The 18,665-nt window shown below is 35.4% G+C and overlaps 1 long non-coding RNA gene across 1 annotated transcript; it reads right to left on the bottom strand.

Annotated features, from left to right (window-relative positions):
- Positions 1 to 5,902: 5,902 nt before the first annotated feature.
- Positions 5,903 to 10,353, bottom strand: LOC108639107. The gene is made up of 3 exons (XR_001920278.1): positions 10,241 to 10,353; positions 8,388 to 8,507; positions 5,903 to 5,953 (listed from the first exon to the last, which is right to left on the bottom strand). It is a non-coding gene; the product is annotated as an uncharacterized LOC108639107 (long non-coding RNA).
- Positions 10,354 to 18,665: the final 8,312 nt, after the last annotated feature.

Below are 18,665 nucleotides of genomic sequence, written 5' to 3'. Positions count from 1 at the left end.
GAAACACTCACAAGATACATTATCTCCTCAGTGCTGAAATAACTACATTAATTGTTTCCAAACTGCAAGATATTTATCAGAACAAAAGAACATGGAACTAAAACAGAACAAGACCAAAGGCTATCACAGAAGACAGAGGACACAAAGAAACACATTTTTGTACAAATAAGACATTAGCAAGACACTGATCTGCTGTCCAGTGAAGTTGCAGCTTTTAGTCAATCTTGAATCTGTCAAAGTGTCATCTTGGATTATTCCCAGAAAGCAAACAATGTCTAACTGACACTTAGAGAAACTTTACAAATTGCTCCAGATTTTGCCTGGGTTTGCCACTGTGCAGCTACTTGGTAGTCACCAATTTTAAAACATTTTTTTTCCTCTAATACATCCAACTCAAAAAATAATAATGTATTTTTTTCCAAATATGACATATTTCTTCATTCAACTGAACTCAATTTTCTTTTACATTATCAAGTCTCTGTATTCAAAACCAATGCCTAATCTTTCAATTTAAAATGAAAATAAAAGTCAGTATTATAAAAGTATTTGATTGTGTATGCATGCAATAAACCAAATAAATATGTAACCTTTAGATGCAGGATGGTCTTATAGAGTGTGTTACATCACACTTCCACAGCTACATCTCTGCCTGAATTTCTAAATCAGCCTTAGAAAAAATGTCCAACAAGCTTGATTTCATGTCAAAGAAAGAAACTCTCACTGTTTCTAAGAGAGGTTTCATAGAAGATCCTGTAGGTAACTATTGCCTGAACTTGGCCTCATGCATGAAACTATCTGACTGTTATAAACTTCTATATCAAATAGATCCTTAGATAGATTCGATCTGTCTCTTCTTCTAAACAAAAACATGGAAAGACATAACTAGTCATAATTGCATCAGGTTGAACATCTGTAGGATTCTTTTCCTTATGGTTTTAGCTAATGAAAGGCCATAATAATAGTGAGATATAAAAAATAGCTACAAAAATAACTTACCAAAATCTATTTGGGACAACTTCGGGAAAGAAAATGTGCATCAACATGTCATATGAGCTCACCATCGTTTGTTCTAACTGCCAAGTAAAGCTGTTTTGTTCTTTACTACACTTCTAAGCAGTTTTATACGTAATTCATTGTTGTTGTTTTTTTTCTGACAGAATCTTCAATTCCCTTAATGTTTCTCAATTCCCTCAATGTCCTTTTTCTCAGTCTCTTTCAAATACAGTGTTTTCTCTCTATATTTTTAACTGCTAATTTATCTTCTTTTGTATTTTTTTTGCAACCGAGTATTTTTTAAAATGTAAGAATAAAACTGGTAATGATTGTAAAGCTGACATAGACATAAAGTAGAGCTGTATAACAAAACCCATAAAAATTGCTTCAACTTCAAATTCATTATATTTATGAGACTTAGTATTCTCCAGTTCTAAGTTTAAATTTTGTTTGTAGTTTTCCTGCTGCAGAGAGCTACTGCAACATTCTTTAAAATTCTTTGGAACCTTTTTTTTTAAAGTAGTCTTTTAAAATACTACTTTTGTTCCAATCAAGAGCAATAGTTCTAGGGTACAGAACATCTGAAGGAAACACATTTGCAAAAAGCAAGAGGGTGGAACTGAACTTGGAAATGACAGCAGAGCAGGAATGATCATGCATATTAAGTAAAAATATTTCATTTCTCTTGGTTCATGTGTTTTGATGTAAACAACCATTTTACCTTGCCTTTGGAACACAGAAGTATTATATGAGTTAAACAATCTGAATTTTAGAGAACAGCCTCAGAATAATAATTAAATGTAAACCCACCTATCACTAATTATAATGTCAACTGCTTTTTATATTTTAAAAATAATATGCCAGTTCTGAAAAGCTGGGAACCAGTGGACAGTCATAGCTAAAAGGCTTACATGTGACATACAACTTTTGTTACCCTGCCTCCTTCTTTACTTTCTTTTGGACCTTATTTGTTTTTGGCAGTAAACATGAAAGGAAACAACAACACATTATGCAAGATCAGTTATGCTGAACTATTCTGTAATTTAACTTTGAGAAACAATCTCTCAATGAATGATCACAACAGAAAACAAACTTACATGGACAAACATTATCTGCTTAATAAACAGCTATGGCTGTGCACTGGAAATATGGCTTTGGTTTAAGGAGTTCATAACCTGTAGCCAAGTGGTAGAGATGGAAATTTTCATGGTTTAGAAATAATTTTATGCCTGCCCATCAATTTTTCTGTTATCTAGGCATGAATAATGAAACAGATTTTTGGAGAAATGGCTGCAAAGTGATCACTTCAAATTAATTTAGTTCTTAGCAATCATTTGGTTCTTTCTGTATTTAAAGCCAGGGAAGATTAATTATGTTCTTAAAAGGCCATTTAATGCTAATGATGCTCCAAGTATTAAGAAACTTCTAAGTCCATCACATTCAAGCTTTCTTTTCAGCATTCATCAGTTTGAAAAAATAAACCTGTATGTTGCTGTCATAGATCACTAATTTGCTTTAATTAATATCACTTTAATGAATATTACACTGAAAACAACATTGCAATGGTTGCAGGTCATGAAGTCCACTTTTAGTAATATGTCTCCTTTTAACACTCAACAGTTACCACAACCCAAAACATTAGATCAGAGGAAACACTGTTAAAACCAAACACTTCAGAATCAGATACTCAAATCCAAATTTGTCCATAAAATCTCTATAGATCTAGCACGGGTCTGTGGGCAGCATATCCCTCCTTCATTTCCTGTGCATGTATGTATGATATCTACTCATTTGGCCTATGCAGGTAGAAATAAATAAACCCGAATAATGGATTTGTAATTTTTTTAAATGTAACAAAGTCTTTTTTTCTCCTTGTCCAATGACTGATTTTCGGTTCTGCAGAGAAGAAAATTATCCCAGGACAAATCAATATTCTCTTTAAAAGAGAGATCCTTGTCCATGTTGCTGTACTTCCTTAGGTTTTGGGGTTGGTTGGTTGTTTTTTATAAGAAATTCTTGTTTCATTTTCTCTTTTTTGGAAATGCCCCTAATCAATTTTATGCCATTCACTTGAGTTTCTGATTAACAGGCATATCTGGAAATTTCTGGCACTTCTGGATATACAGTAACATATTTCTACCTCAGTGGTACCAAAGAGATTAACCGTGAAATCCTCATTCTTGCCAGTAATAGCATTCAGCACTGGGTACTAATGATGCAAACAGAAAGAGCCAACTGACTTATCATATGGTCACTATACAGAGCTGGAATGAAGTATATAATAAATACTCGATTGCTAATTTTTATAAATTCACAGTCATTCATTCATTGATTACATTAAATGGAGAAATACTTAGGTGATTTTTGTTTGGGGTGTTTTTACCAGTATTTTGCCTTTCTCTCTCTCTCTCTTGCATTTCTTTTTTTTTTTTTTAAGCCTCTGGGAGAAAATATATTGCTCTAATAAGTAGTCACTTAATAATTTACCACATCCTTCAAAATCTGATTTAGTGAGTTTATGCTTTCTGGAAAAAGTTAATCAATTACACTTAATTAGCTATCAGTCTACATTTAAAGTTAGCTGCCATAAACACCATTTATATATATAACCAAAGACTTGACAAACAAATATCAGTGTGAAAAAACTTAATGAAGAAATTTTATCCCCATTAATACTTGAATATTTACAGGATAGCTAAACTGGTGTTTAATACAGCTATTCAAAACATATAGTGTAATCTAACTTCTCAGACTTTTAGTACAAAACAGTTATTTTGAATAAATACACATCTCTAAGTAAACTTTAAAACAATCATAATCTTTCAGCTCATAATCTTTGAAAATACCTATTATTAGATGAAAGAACCTTCCACTTAAAAATAATATGTAGTTCAGTGCTTACCCTTAATTTATTAATATAAAAGTTTAATTAAATTCAATAAAATTATTTGGTACAAAGAGGTAAAGGAAATAATTCCATAGTCAGATCAGGTTAACTTCTTTTGGTTTAACTTAACCTGCTCAGAGGCTCAGATCTCTGCTGAAAAATACACATCAACCCAGATGATATGCTAATGGCTGGACTTGTGCTTAGAAAAACATAGAGAAGCAGCTCTTGAACGCTGCCATTACTGACAGCTCTCCCCCTAAGGAGGCACTTGTACGCCTCTGTAAATACCCTGCAAGGACTTACTAGTAAATGTAAACAGGCTAAGGATGACAAGAAGCAAAGAGATGCTGTGGCACCTTGTCCATGTACAGTCTCTGACTCACTGCATCCATGTGCTTGATGATCCTTTTGCAGACTCATTTGTTTCCTAGTAATTTTGTGTTGATGGTACATGCACTAGGACTCTGCTTTTTTAGAGTCCATGAAAAGGTCATTTAAGTGCATCCACATGTTATTGCCTCAGAGAACACATAACTTCATAATGGAAGAGGTTTTATCCTATTTTCTCTTGTGTTTGAGCTAATTTTCTGGTACCACTGCTGTTAAGCACGACTTAAACATGAGTCAAGTGCCTGACACACCATATATTCTTGCTGCTTTTCCCAAGAGCCTGTTCTACCCTTCATCAAGAAAACGCCTTTTTTGAGTGTCAGCTGCTCACAGTATCTTTCCTGCACTACTATAGATAAAGGACACCATAATGAAATGTAACAGTCTGTGACAGCTGACATGAAAGCCAAAATGAGCAGTAGAGACAGAAAACTTTTTTTCTCCCCAGTTTGCCTTTGCAAGAGAAGGGAAGTGATTATACCAAGGCATAGAAGGCTCTCTCTGCTCAGAGACCACTGCTGAGAGATGTTCTCAGAGGCTGACTGGACTCCCTCCTGAGCATTCAACTCCACTCAGCAGAAGGTGATGGCATCAAAGTAATACAATTTTGCCACCTTGCCCCTTCCTCTCTTTATGCATCATCATTTTCCACACTCAGGGAAGCAGAAAGACAGCAATTATCTTTTCCTTATTTTTTTTTTCCCCACAGCATTTGTGTTTGCTCAAAGCAAAAAGAAAATATTAATTCTCTTCTGGAAAACTTGCACAAGTAAAGGTAGCCTGTCTAGGTAAATATATTAGCTTCAAAAATGGAATCAAATGTCTTTCCTGATTTCCAGATGCAATCAGTTACAATATCTAAATCATGTTAGGACTTGCTACCCTTCTTTTCTTAAGTTTTCAGAAAGGCACTATTGAATAGGTGAACTCTATGTAGACACATGCCCAAGGGTGAGAACAGGACAGATATACATGTATCTGCCATAAAAAAACATAGCAGAGCTAATTAATACCTGTGTTGTCTTTAAAACATTATCATTTAAAACATCACCTTAAATGAACACCAATCAATCAATCCCCTTGCACTTCTGAAGTCATTTGTATATATGTAGCAATCTGCTGCAGAACAGTCTAGAATGGTACTTACCCCTTTTGCATCATTAATAGTTCATACTCTTGTCTTGTACTAATTAGCCAAATATAAGTTTGGTTGCCTTTTCTTTAATGCCTACATTTTTTGTAGGTTAAAATCTGCTTTACTTACCACCAAAGATTTATTGAGAAGGCACATGTTTGCAGAGTGGTTTCACAGGAGACAGTATCCTTCATGGTTTTCCTTTCATTAGAATATGAAGATTTATCATGCTCTGTCCCACCATAATAAGGAAATACATCCCTTATGGGTTTATAAGTTTATGAAACTTTTTAAGTTTATAAGTCACATTCTTGCTTAAAATGATTGTAAAGTATCACTCTGGCATTCAGACATTTTAAAAAAATCAACAAACGTTATCAAACATGTCTGATGTGACAAGACAAAATACCTTGGTTTGCTCTCTTGTGTGCTGAGACCACTTTCCATGGGTGACCAAATATCAGATGTATCTTGATGTGAAGGTCTTGTACTTTGGAGGGGTGGCTCTCTGTGCCAGGCTCTGCAATCTAAGTCTTTGTGGGTATCTGTAGAGAAGGAAAAAGCTGATAGAAATCTTTCAGCCCATTTTACTTCTCAAAAGAGGAAGTACACATTAAATTAATTAACTTAATTCGTTAAATTTACAGTAATAGGGAATTAATGAAGTCAATTACAAACATTATAATGATTAAATCACTTATGACGAGAACAGCAGAAATAGAGTTCCAATATGATAATTTTGCTCTATAAATTATCCTTTTAGCTGTAGTGAGAGGAAGGGGTTCATGACCTGACCTTGATTGTGGGGCATTTTCTTCCACAATGATGAGAAAAATTTGGGCACCCATGTCTTTTCTCCTTTTTTAATTCTTTTGTCTTTTAAAGTTTTGTTACGAATTAGAAACTATGCTTTGATTTATTTCCTCTCACACTGTTTACTAACACCAGGTTAGCTGCCAAAAATTTGTGTCATATATTTTGCTCAAAGTGAGTGCAACACTGTTGTGAAACAAGGAGAAGATAGAGATAATACTTTGGAAAACAACAGGATCTTTTGGTTTTCCTACTGCATAAGTTAATCACAACTTTCAGGTTATATGTAAGGTTATGTAAGTATATGTTTAGGTTGTAAGTATATACATATGTAATATATACTTATAGTATGTGAATTACTACACTAACTAAAGTGGTCTGTACTTAGAATTCTATACTTTGGCACATGAGTTTTCCCAATCACTTTGTTGTGACTTTTCAGGACCTTGGTTTATGCTGATCAAAACTGTATCAGAACAATTAATGTTGTCATTTGCTAATCCCTTGGTGTATCAGTGACTTAGTATGGTGACTAATGCAGAAACAGGGATTCATCTCATCATTGTTCCTTTATTATTGTTACCTCATTTGCTAATTAATGTATATGAAAAATGTGACAATGAGCTGAATTTCAGCCAAGCCTCAGAGGTGAATACCTGCATGGTATGTTCCAAAATTATTCATGAGGTAAAAATTCTGTTGACTTTCAGAGGGCTACTTGTCCCAAGACACATAAATGATTTTCAGAATTATAGCTATTGCAAATTACAATTCACTTCACTAAAGTTTTCTTTAATTTCTTATACTCTTTATGTAAGGTGTAATTGAATGTTAAGGAGCATGCCATACGTCTGTAATGCATTTAAGAAAATGAATTTAAGAAAAAAATAAGATATGCCCTGTAAATTTTCTTCTGTCTCTTGCAAGAAAGGCCTCATAAAATTGAAATTATTGTATTTTATAACAAACCCTGATTATCTTTAAAAAACCTTGAGTTTTAGACACATTAAAAATGTTTGCAATCCAGCTGTAGTATTTATCTAAATAGGATTTTATTATTGTGACTTTGCTCGCAGAATTTTAAATATACTAGATCCTCATTCTACTTAGCAGCCTTTTAATGGAGCTTAGTATAAATGGCAATGGTGAAATGACAATTTTGTTGCTACCACATCAGGTGATATATCTAGAAAGAAGCACTCATGGTGAGCTAATGATGTGAAAACATTTCCCTGTTACTACACACAAGTGCTTCAAGTCCAAATGAAGTCATATTGTTAAAGCAGCAGAATCTGGCATTCTCAAATAGACATCTCAGGAACTGTCAGAAGTAACTGCAGCCTTCTACCTTCCCAGTGTAACTTTGTCAAAATAAAGAGGCTGTACTGACTCCAACAGGCAAGGACAGACCCTCAGCTGCTCAAAGCAGAGCTGAGAGCCATTCAACAGAGTAAGCCATCGAAATGGAATGTCCGAGTTAAACTCCAGGTACAGGGTAAACGTGGCTTTCTCAGTAATGGAGACATAATGCTTTAGGATTCCTCCCTCCATGTAGAAAACTACAGTGTAAGAGTGACCTCTACAGGATTTCCACAGTGCTCCAAGACTGCAGTCCCAGGGACTGTCTTTAGAACACTTTCAAATGTATTTATTTGAAAATAGAAGACAAACTGCAACATACAAACCAACACTGCCTCCAAGTATCAGCCTGAAATCGGCAACAATCTGAATTTACAGCTTGTAAACACAGATTTGTGGTAGTTTTCTAGATATGAAAACTATATAAGGACTTACTTAAAATATTCAGCTGATTCAAAGGAGGTTTCAAGAATCATTGGGTTTCATTTGGAAGGGGCTTTAAAGATCATCTAGTCCCAACCTCACTTCCATGGACAAGAAAAACTACCACAGGTTGTCCAAAGTCCCATCCAACCTTGCTTTGAATACTTCCAGGCATCTACAACTTCTCTGGGTGACCTGTGCCATAAAAGTACCATTTGTACCATTTTTTTTTCCTTTTTTAATGGACATTCCACTGTTAGTGGACAAACTGTTGTCCTTCTCTGTCATCTTCTTTATAAACTGCCTCTTCTTTGTGTTTCAGAAACTTAGAGTGAAATATAGAATGGTTGGAATGCTGGAGAGAGATCTTAATCTGTAACTCACCAAATGGTAATGCAAAGTAGACATCTAGTAAGATCTCGTGTGAAGTTGGTGTTTTTGTGCCTTCAATCTCACTTCCATTTTTTATTACTTCAGAATTCAATGTCCACCAGGAACCTGGGCCTTCCTAGGAAAAAGAAGTTATGAAAATTACCTGGACAGGATTTATTGGATTATCTACTTTTTACTGGATGAGGTTTCCCCTGAGTCAATAGGAGTTTCTTTGTAACAACAATATGTTTAGATATCCATTCTAGACTCTTCCAACTTTTGTTTTTGTGAGTATTACTTAGGACTTCATCAAGTTTTCTCACAGTCATTGAATTCAAAATAATATAACATTTGCTCCACAATAGAGATGAATGCACATTTAGGTTGTCAGATGATTAAGACACAAGAAATATGAATATTGAAAATTACACTTATCAACTCAGATTTTCCAGTTTCCCTTTGAACTGGTGCCAAACAAGTACATTGTAGAAAGACTGAAACAATCCATATAAACTAATAACAAAGCCAAAAAACCTTGTTTCTGAAGTAATGCTCCCTTATAGTTTATTTGTGAGCTATAAAGCCCAGAACAGAACTGTGGGGTTAAGACAAGCAGCATTTCTAGGAAATTTCCGCAGTGGATTAATTATAAATGAAGGTTTAGAGGATCTGAAGAAATTAAGAACAAGTCCCTTATCTTTCATCTGTGTTTGTTTAAAGTTTCAATATTTACTAGTAAGCCACAACCTCTGTGCCAGCAAGTTGTAACTCAACAACAGCCAGGGCAGCAGAGCAGAACCACTTGCCTTGGGGCTGGAAATGGCACTTGGCAGCTGTGATACAGAGCAACTTCTAATTTAAGCAGGAACTACTTTCTTCCTCTGCTTCCATTTTCTGAGTAGAATCACTGAAATATCAGTTCAATGTATATATGAATATTTATTAGTTCCTGTAAAGAAATTGCTATAGGGTCTGATGAGAGATACTGTAGGAAGTTGTTTTCTGATTTTCTCTCCTTTACCTCATCTTCAATTGCCTTTTTATGTTTTAGAAAAATTAAAGAAGGTAAAAATTTTTTCAAAGATTAAATTAATCTTCTGTCATTCAGAGCTACTTTAAAAACAGACTCCATGGACTATGTGTAGCAGAGCATATTCATGGATGGGAGAATTGTGGAATATTAGAATGAGGTAACTCTTATGTTTTCTGAATTCAGAAAATTTTGCAGCACAGGCAGTTTGCTTCTGTATTTCCACGATCCCAGAAACCTTTTCTCCTTATTTGATATCCTACTGAGGGCAAGTATGCTCACTCTGGCAGCCAACTTACTATGCTGGATACACAACTCTTGGTATTGACCCAATTTCTCCACTCATCCTTCTCTGTGCACTCTAGAATTTCTTCTGTAGTTCCACAAGGCAAATTTCAGCTTTTCTCTCTGAGCCAGTGGCCAATTCCCTTGAGAGAGAGAACAACAGTATTTTGCCCACTTTAGTAGAGATTTACCCAAAGTCACACAATGAAGAGCCAGGCCTGGAAAGTTAATCTAAAACTCTTTCACTTTAATCATATAAGCCAAACCACCCCTGCCTCCCTAACAGTTCATGAGAGCAGATGAACTAATCCACTGCCTGTAGAATACCTGGTTCAGTATCTGAGCCATTTCTCCAGGATATATGGATAATGCATTTCAGTTTTCACTTTAAGAGTCACAGGTACATTATACCTCACCATTGCAGATTGGAGCAAAGGAGATAGAAGTATACACTGACCATAAATGTCCTTACAGTATTTGGGGAGATTAAGAATGAGAAATTTGTTGGATTTTACTCAGTGTTTTATAATTCCACAGAAAGTCAACTTACATCTGTTGCATATTCCACAGTTGCAAGGGGAATCCATAAAACTCCCAAAATGCTATCCCAGAGCAAGCCTTTCTTCCACAGCTCTACAAGGAAGCCCTTTCCATCAGCACAGATTTCACTAAAAAGAATGAATATAGAAACCATTAAACTGAATCTGAAAACGCAGTTTCAACTGCTCAATAATCTATAATAATAAGTTAGTGACTTACAGGAGATACAGAGGTGGGTTTTTTCCTATATAGTCATAAAATAGTAGGCAGTGGTGTCTCTGCTGTGACTGATTGCACATCATCTTCATTTGTCTGAATTAATTTTTATTAAAATAATCTTCAAGTTACTGTGTGGTGAACCACAGAGAATTACTGTGTACTTAAAGTTATCAGGAAAAGAACAAATGAAATCTGAGAAGGGCAAGGGCTGCCACCTCTGAGACAACTTTTTAACTCATCACATGGCTCTCATAAATCATTATGTTGGCTGCATCAATGTCTGCTTTCCTGCTGTATTCATGCAGTTGAATAGATTCATTGAATTTTTGTTTTGCTCAGCTTCTCTCTTTATAAATACGTTATGGAAGACAGATTGTAAATTTTTAGACCCCAACTTTAAAACTGTTGCACCAGCAACAATGAAAGTGCAGACTGAAAGGTTAAAAAATATGCAGTTTTTAAAATGCAAGCTGGTAATATCTGTGTGTAAAAGTGAGAGATGGAGTGACAGCCCTTAAGAAAATGAACTACAGTATGACTCACCAAAGTCTACTTAAATGTATTTGTAAATGCCTACTTTTAATCCCTTTTAAAAGTCTGCTGTGTTGTATAGATGAGCAGGCAGTAGATGGAGCTACAGCAACCTTGTAACATGCTAGAAAAGTGCTTTAGCATTCTTTGGCAAGATTTACATTGCCAACTGAGAAAATAATCCTAATAAATTGCTCATTTTCAATGATATCATGCAACACTCATTTACATATAATATGATAAAAAGAAAATCTTTTAAACAACAGCAAAGCAAATGTATTAACTAATATTTTGACACATTCTTCAGGTAACCAGAAAATACGAAAAAGTTATTCAAAACAACTCATGTGTCTGACAAAATATTAAAATACTTGGATTAGAAAATACCCAAAATTGTCATAATGACATTTTTTCATAAGAACTACAGCAAATTAAATGTTGAATTCTGCAAAAATATTTCAACCAACTCTAGACCTCAGGAATTAAATTTATGTTCCCTCAACAGGAATGTGGTGACAGAGAAAGATTTGTGCAGGGAAAAAGAAGGGACCAAAAATGGTGGAGATTAATGTGCTAAATCAGGATCTAATTAGATTATATCTATTGGGTTTAACTGCTTTGGAATTGACAGTTGTAAGCAGATTTCCTCAGAATGTCAGGTAGTATATAAATGCTTGGACCTCCTGACCAGTGAGGTGTGTAGAAGGCTCTAGAGAAAAGAGGACAATAACAACAGAGTAACAAGATGGAGAGCTGAGTGAAGCAGACAAAGATCTGCAGACAGAAGTGAGAAAGAGCAGGGGTCAGTATTAAAGTAACTACCTAAATTGGCAGCTGAGGAGATAAATTAATGCATAAAATATGAGTCACACCAAAAGGAAATTGAGTGAACAAAAATCAAGTTGCTTGAGGATCAATTTGAGTTCTCTTTATTCTCATTCCTGTATTTCTACAACATTATATGAAATTAAATTTGGAGACAAATTCTTCCCCTTGTTGGTCCTGGCCTTGATCTGCAATGTACCTTGCAAAATTAACTTTACTTTTGTTCCCCAGGGCTAGTCTGCACCTTTTCTCTGAGCTGGATACTTTTTCCTTGCTTCTGTGGTCTGTACATGGCCTTGCATGTACTAAACTGTTCTAAACTATACAAATAAAACAAAGATACAACAAAATCAATTCATAAGAATTCCCTGTTCCTTACAACATGAAGTCTTGTTCCCAGCAAGGGTCACTTCCTCGTCTGTCGATTGTTGTGCTTTTCAGATTTTGGACTTTCAAAACAACATAGGTTTTAGATGCATCTGAAAAAGAAATAACCAGCACATTAAACCTCACTTTAGTTCTTTCCAGAAACTGGAAACATATAACCCCAAGGCAGTTTTAATTTTTACTCCATACAAAACATTTAGAGGTGTGGTTCAAATATGTGGATTTGAACAAGAAAATTCTTATTAATTCTAATGGGATTATTCCAGAAAAATCTCTGCCCCTGACAGGTGAGAGAGAACATCTCACTGAATGTATTTTAAAGATCAGCTTCCAGACAGGGCTTTTTACTGCTTATCAATCTCCCTGACAGCTCTTGCATGAAACCAGCATGCAACTCTTTTTCTGAAAATTAGGACTTTCTTTGCCTTTCCATTGCTATGATAATATTGATGATTGACTAACGGGTTTTTATGTCCAATTAAGGCAAGGCCACAGTCTTGTAATATGTAATTCAGTCTTGGTGCATGAATCTAGTTCTGTTATAGATGCAGCAGCAAAATGGGTTTCAGATGCAGCCCCAAATGAACTCATATTTCTGTAAATGCCTTTGTAAAAGCACAGTATGAGTATTCATAAATTGGACCCAATCAGCAAAAAGAATACAATTTTAAAAATTTCAAAGGACTTGAAAATATCACTGCCAGAAAAAAGCGAAAGAACTGAGGGAAAGCTCTATTCTGTAGGGCCTCATACAGGAATCTAAGGTGGTAAAAGGTATATTATATCATCTCAATGAATGTGGCTTTTTAGCTTGCATGCAGGTAACACATCCTTCACTACCCTCCAGCATCCTAGATAAGGATCAACATTGACATAGGACTGAAGAAAACCTTTTTTTTTTTTTAATAGAACTACTGCCAAAATATATATACAAGAGGTAGCTCAGAACAGAATTTTTGAGCAGTGTGTTTTACCACAGGTCAGTCAAACAGTCTGAGTTACAGGGAAGGTGTCAATGTCTACACCAGATTACTGAATAGGTTGTATCAAATTACACTGCAGTTAACAAAAAGTGTGAAGGAGAAGAGTTAGCTGTGTACATCCTGTATGTAGATCTTATTGATTAGAACTGATTATAATGTTTGGCCAAAGGACAAAAGATATCACGTAACAGGAACTATTCTGTTCAATAAACACATTCAACAGTGGCCAATGTTATCTATTTATTTTCTATAACTCAGTGCACCAGTCCTCTCAATCAGGACTTTGTTTTTTAGCTGCAACTCAAGGTTTGAGAAATTTTCAAAAGAATTCTAAATTGCTTGGCTGAAAAATAGCAACCCACAGTCTTTAACTTCAGCCATTTAGAGCACCCATGTAAATTAAAACTACAATAACCAACCTCCCTCATAATTAAAACATATGTCCCTTAAATAAAGCCATAAATGACAAGATAGAAACTTAAAGACACATTTTAGTGGTAGTCTGTTTCATTATACTATTATCTTTATATTCAACTGTAATTTCACGGACCAGACGAGGTGACCAAACCTAATCACCTTGTATCTTTCCCCACCTCCTTTTCTATCACAAAAAATAAAAATATTTTGGACTGCTTGCATTATTGTCTTGCCTGAAACCCTGCCATTTGTTTTTTAAAAGAGCTATTTTTCCAGTAGTTCCTTGTCTTCTTTGGCTCTTCTCTGGATTTAAATATTACCCTTCAGTGCTTTAGGACTAATTCACCTTTAGATGTCATGAGTTGTGTCAAGTAAGAAAAAGATACTCTACCTTGTAAATAACTGTGAGTATATAACCTCCTTGAGGAATAACACTGCCCAGGGTGAATATTATTAAAATACCCTGGCAGCAGAAAGGAGCTGTCAATTTTGCAGTTTTGTTTCCATGAAGCCATTATTGTGGCTCCCAAACCTTTCAGCTGTCAAAAACCAGAGGCATGTAGTGCAATTTTTTGTCAAACAGCAGGTTATCCACTTGCTCAAACCTCCAGCTTTCAACCCAGAGCACAGCACAGCAACTTCATAGCAGTTTACACAAAGGAGTAAATAAACTACAGGATAATCACAGAATTTTGAGAAACATGAGGGCATTTCAATGCTGCTCTTGGTCACCACCTGCATAATGGTTCTGCCCAAGAAAACATGACTAATTATCAGAGAATATGCCATTCAAATTTTATTGCTATTATTTATGGTGTTAACAAGTCTTCAACAGCATTCAAAAGAAACTTGAAACTACATCTCTTTTATCAAATTATTCTGTTTGATAGTCATATTCTGTACTTTATCACCTCTTTTGAGCATCAACAAAATATGAGATTTGCTGAACCCTGCAGAACATTTTTCTGGCTGCATTAGGGTTTCAATGAGAAAGAGAAGATTCTTCAGTCCATACTTTGTACAAAGATTTCACAGCCTGCTTTTAGAAGTGTCAAGAACAAACAGCTTGATCTGTGCCCATTCAGGTTACCTTTCTTTAATTCAAATAACTTTAAACAACTTGTATTTGCTTAAATGTATTAACCAGCCAATTTTGCTGCACTGATTTGGTTGTATATCAGCTTCTCCTGAGAACTAGTAATTACAAAGGTCTTGAAGGCCTTAAATTTATAGTCCACCTCTGTGGGAGAAACCTCTGGCTGAGTCTGGACTTTCTTTTCCATCCTGGCTAAATCTTGGTCCTGGAAACAGACTTAGAGAGTTCTGGGCAGCTTGGTTTTGCTCATATTTATTGGCTGGGGCACACACCTGATCTCTGTAACTGTCCATCAGTATCTCCAACCTGTATTTCCTCTCTGGGAAAATTCAGACACAATCTCCAATTGTCTGAGGCCACCACCTTGTAAAGATAATTTGATCTCTAAAACATATGTATAATCTTTAATTCTTTCCACGTTTATTCATTTTTATTGAACTGTTGATCAAATATATTAAAGTAGTCCCAAGCTTAGGTGATTCTTTAGTGTGACACAGACAAGCATGCCTAAGAAAGAAAAATGTAAAGTAGAAATTGAAAGGGAAATTAAACTTACCAGTCATTTTATCCAGCCTTCCTTTTTTCACTGTATTAAAAAAGAAAATATATATTATTTTCAGATAATACCTTAACAATGCTTGCCAATGGATTTTATGAAAAATAAAATCTAAAGGACTTATGTGGTATAAAAAACCTCAATCAAAAATGAAAACAAGGAATCTTCAAAAAATATAAACATCATTGTGGGACAGTAATATGATTTCTCGGAATTCTTTGGGAAAGAGAACATGTGAAAACTCTTTGCACCTTACAAGAACTTAATAAATACATGGATACAACACAGAGGGCAGAATGAAGAGCAGGTGTCCAGGAAAGGTAGTGTGCTATTCATCACCTCGTAATGCTAGTTCAAAATTCTTCCCAATAGACACAGGAGACTCACAGACTGTATATAACCTAAAGTAGCTTCTATCATCTTACAGAGAATCCTTTATTACATTGTATTTACTCTGGCTGTTAGAAAGGATGCACTTCAGTAAATACCTTACCAAATAAAAAGTGAACATTTCAAATCCTGATTTTGCTTAGCAACCTTATGTTTCACACTATGGCATCTCTTCCATTAATGAAAAATGCCCTGAAATTAATAGGATTTGGATTCATATAATCATAATTATGAAGATCTAACCTGGTCATAATTTTTTATTTCACTCCTAAAGTTCATTAAATTTAGACTTTTAAACAATATAACTAAATATTCTTTAAATTTTCCTGCCATATCAATGCATGTAAGACAGTTTGGTTTGAGTGAAACATCACTGCAGTCCTACAATAATTGAACAAACTCCAGCAATAAACTAATGTATACATGATATATTTCACTGCTGCACTTAGGACAGCAGTAATTGCCAATAAAACAAGAAGTCCACAACTTTACAATGCAAAGGTTCCCAAAAGCTTGCCACTGTTTTCCAATATCCTTCCCACTTGCTTAACCTCACCTACCTTCCTATTACTTATTTTTGCTTTCATCTCTCCCTAAACTTCCCTAAGAATGCCATGGGATTGCACCACATTTGCAGACTGTTCATCTGACAGCCTGAACGATTCCACCACTGTCACACTGAGAAAGCTTTCACTTTCCACACAAATGGTGAGGGGCCAAAATGTTGCTGAGCTACCAGCAGAGTCTAAACACTGCAGCAGCTCAACTGCACTGCAAGAGTGCAGAATTTACACACGGCATTTACTTGACTTCCCTGGAAGGAAGCACTGCAAGAAATATTCTTATCAGCTTAAAACAATGCACATCTCCAGTCTATGAGGTTACTTTTTATAGCCACGTACTAAATATTTGTCACATGGGTGAAGGAGCTTCTACGAGAAGAAAAACCTACCTTTCACAGAGAGAAGTTCCATTTCAGGAGAAAAATATTTTAAAGAACACGCATTGAAATTCAGCTTTTTCTTCACAAGAGGAAAAGAAATAGTTTGGCTTGAATTAAATGACTCTTCTGCTGCTGTTCCCTCACTGCAAGTGTGTTTCACTTTTGCTGCTCGCTCCTCCCATGTTTCTCATGGAGCAAAGCCAATCAATTGATGGAGCAGTAAAATACTGACGACAAATTCCTTCTCCCTCTCTACACACAGAGATGGAAGAGGAAAAGAGAAATATTATAACTGTTCGCTTACCCTCATTTCCTCACCCTCATTTCCTCAACTTCTATCTGCTCTATGCAGCTGTCTCCAGTCTAAACAAATTTCTGAATGTCATCTTTTCCAGAAATAAGAAACTCAGTGCAATTATTTTATTAAGGACATACTTTTGGAGATCTGACACTTTGATTTTAATACTTGCAAAGCATCTGAATTGGAATACAGAAAGTTCACGGGTTTTTTATCTTTTAACACAGTCACACAGTCAGAACACATATTTTACAGTATTTGCTATAGCTAGGCATAAGTAGCCTTAATTTTCTAAAATAGTGTGAATAAATATTGCACAAAAAGTTGGATTTTATTATACTTCATGAATTTCTAATTCTATTGCAGCAGTTCATGGGATTGTAAATGTTGCCATAAAATGTTAAAATATTTTATAACAATACTCAAAACACTGAAATTATCATAAAAATAGTGGTGTTTATGACTAGTTGTTCAGATTAATACTGGGGGTTTTTGTTTGTTTGTTTTTAATTGTGGTTAACAGTATATATATTTCCACAGATATATAGTATTTTTATATAATTTTCTCCATTATATTATAATTGAATACTTAGGTCTTAAATCCAAGTAAGGAAGTGTCCTTGGAGCAGAGGGGAGTGCATATATCTGAGTTAAGGAGTGGCTGTCTGAAGCCCCAGGAAACTGGGTCTGGAGGAAGGCACACCTCAAAAGATAAATGAGAGCTGAGACTGGTTGGCCTGGCCAGGAGAAACCTTTGGGAGGTAGGATGGGTTTAATCAATGTTTATAAAAACCTGACGGGAGGCTGTAAACAAGACTGACTCTTGTGATTGTTGCCTATTAACAGGTGAACAGGCAATGGGCACAAACTGAAACTCACAGTTTCACCGGAACATAAGAAAAGTCTCTTTTTCCTGTGAGGGTATTTTAAGACTAAAATAGGTTGTCCAGAGAGGATGTGGACTCTTTTTGTCCTTGGAGATACCCACAACCTGACTGAACAAAACTCTGGGCAACCTGCTCTTGCTGACCCTGTTTTGAGCAGGGATGTTGGACTAGATGGTATTGAGAGTTTCTTTGTGATTCTATGATAGTTCACAAGGTCAAACTGTTAAATGTGACTGAAGAAAATGTAGTTCAGGACATCACAAAAATCTACAGTCACTATGTGTAATATGTGTAGAGTTTTTTCCCCTCCATAGAAGTGTCATAAGAAGTACCTATGTTGTTTCAGGATCATGCTACTATGCCAAAATCTGAAGTTGTCAGCATATTACGTTTTGGTCTTGTGTTTTAGATTAATATATTTGCATCTCTCTCTTCTGAATTCTGTTCTGATCAAGTCTCCCACAACAGTGTGATCCTCTTAGAGACAGGTTTCCACCTTATGCAAGCAATGGAATACCACTGTAGTTAACAAAGCTAGTCTGGTACACACTGGCTGAGAAATTATCCCAAACAGTGTATTTGGATCACATGAAAAAAAAAAATTTACTTGGAACAAAAATCTAATAGCTGCTGACTTAAGAGTCAGTAAATAGAGTTCACAGTAAGCCTGAGTTACACAATCAAAGTTACACAGTTGTATCTGAAACTGTCTCTGAAACTGTACAAACTTGACTCTTCTTCCTTTCTTCCACTCCCTTCCTCAAATATCAGGGCCCTTCCTGTGGAATTTTCTCCTTGAATTCTTGGGTTGCAGCTGCAGCAGCAGCAGCAGCCACTGTGGCTCATTTACTTTACTGTGATGCCATGGCTGCTTTTTACATAAGCTACTGGGAAAGATGTTAT

The sequence above is a fragment of the Manacus vitellinus genome, unplaced genomic scaffold (assembly GCF_001715985.3).
Source record: "Manacus vitellinus isolate BGI_N305 unplaced genomic scaffold, ASM171598v3 scaffold_16_pilon, whole genome shotgun sequence".
Classification (NCBI taxonomy): Eukaryota; Metazoa; Chordata; class Aves; order Passeriformes; family Pipridae; genus Manacus; species Manacus vitellinus.
Note: the sequence above shows the minus strand (reverse complement) of the source record. Positions and strands in the feature narration are given on the sequence as shown.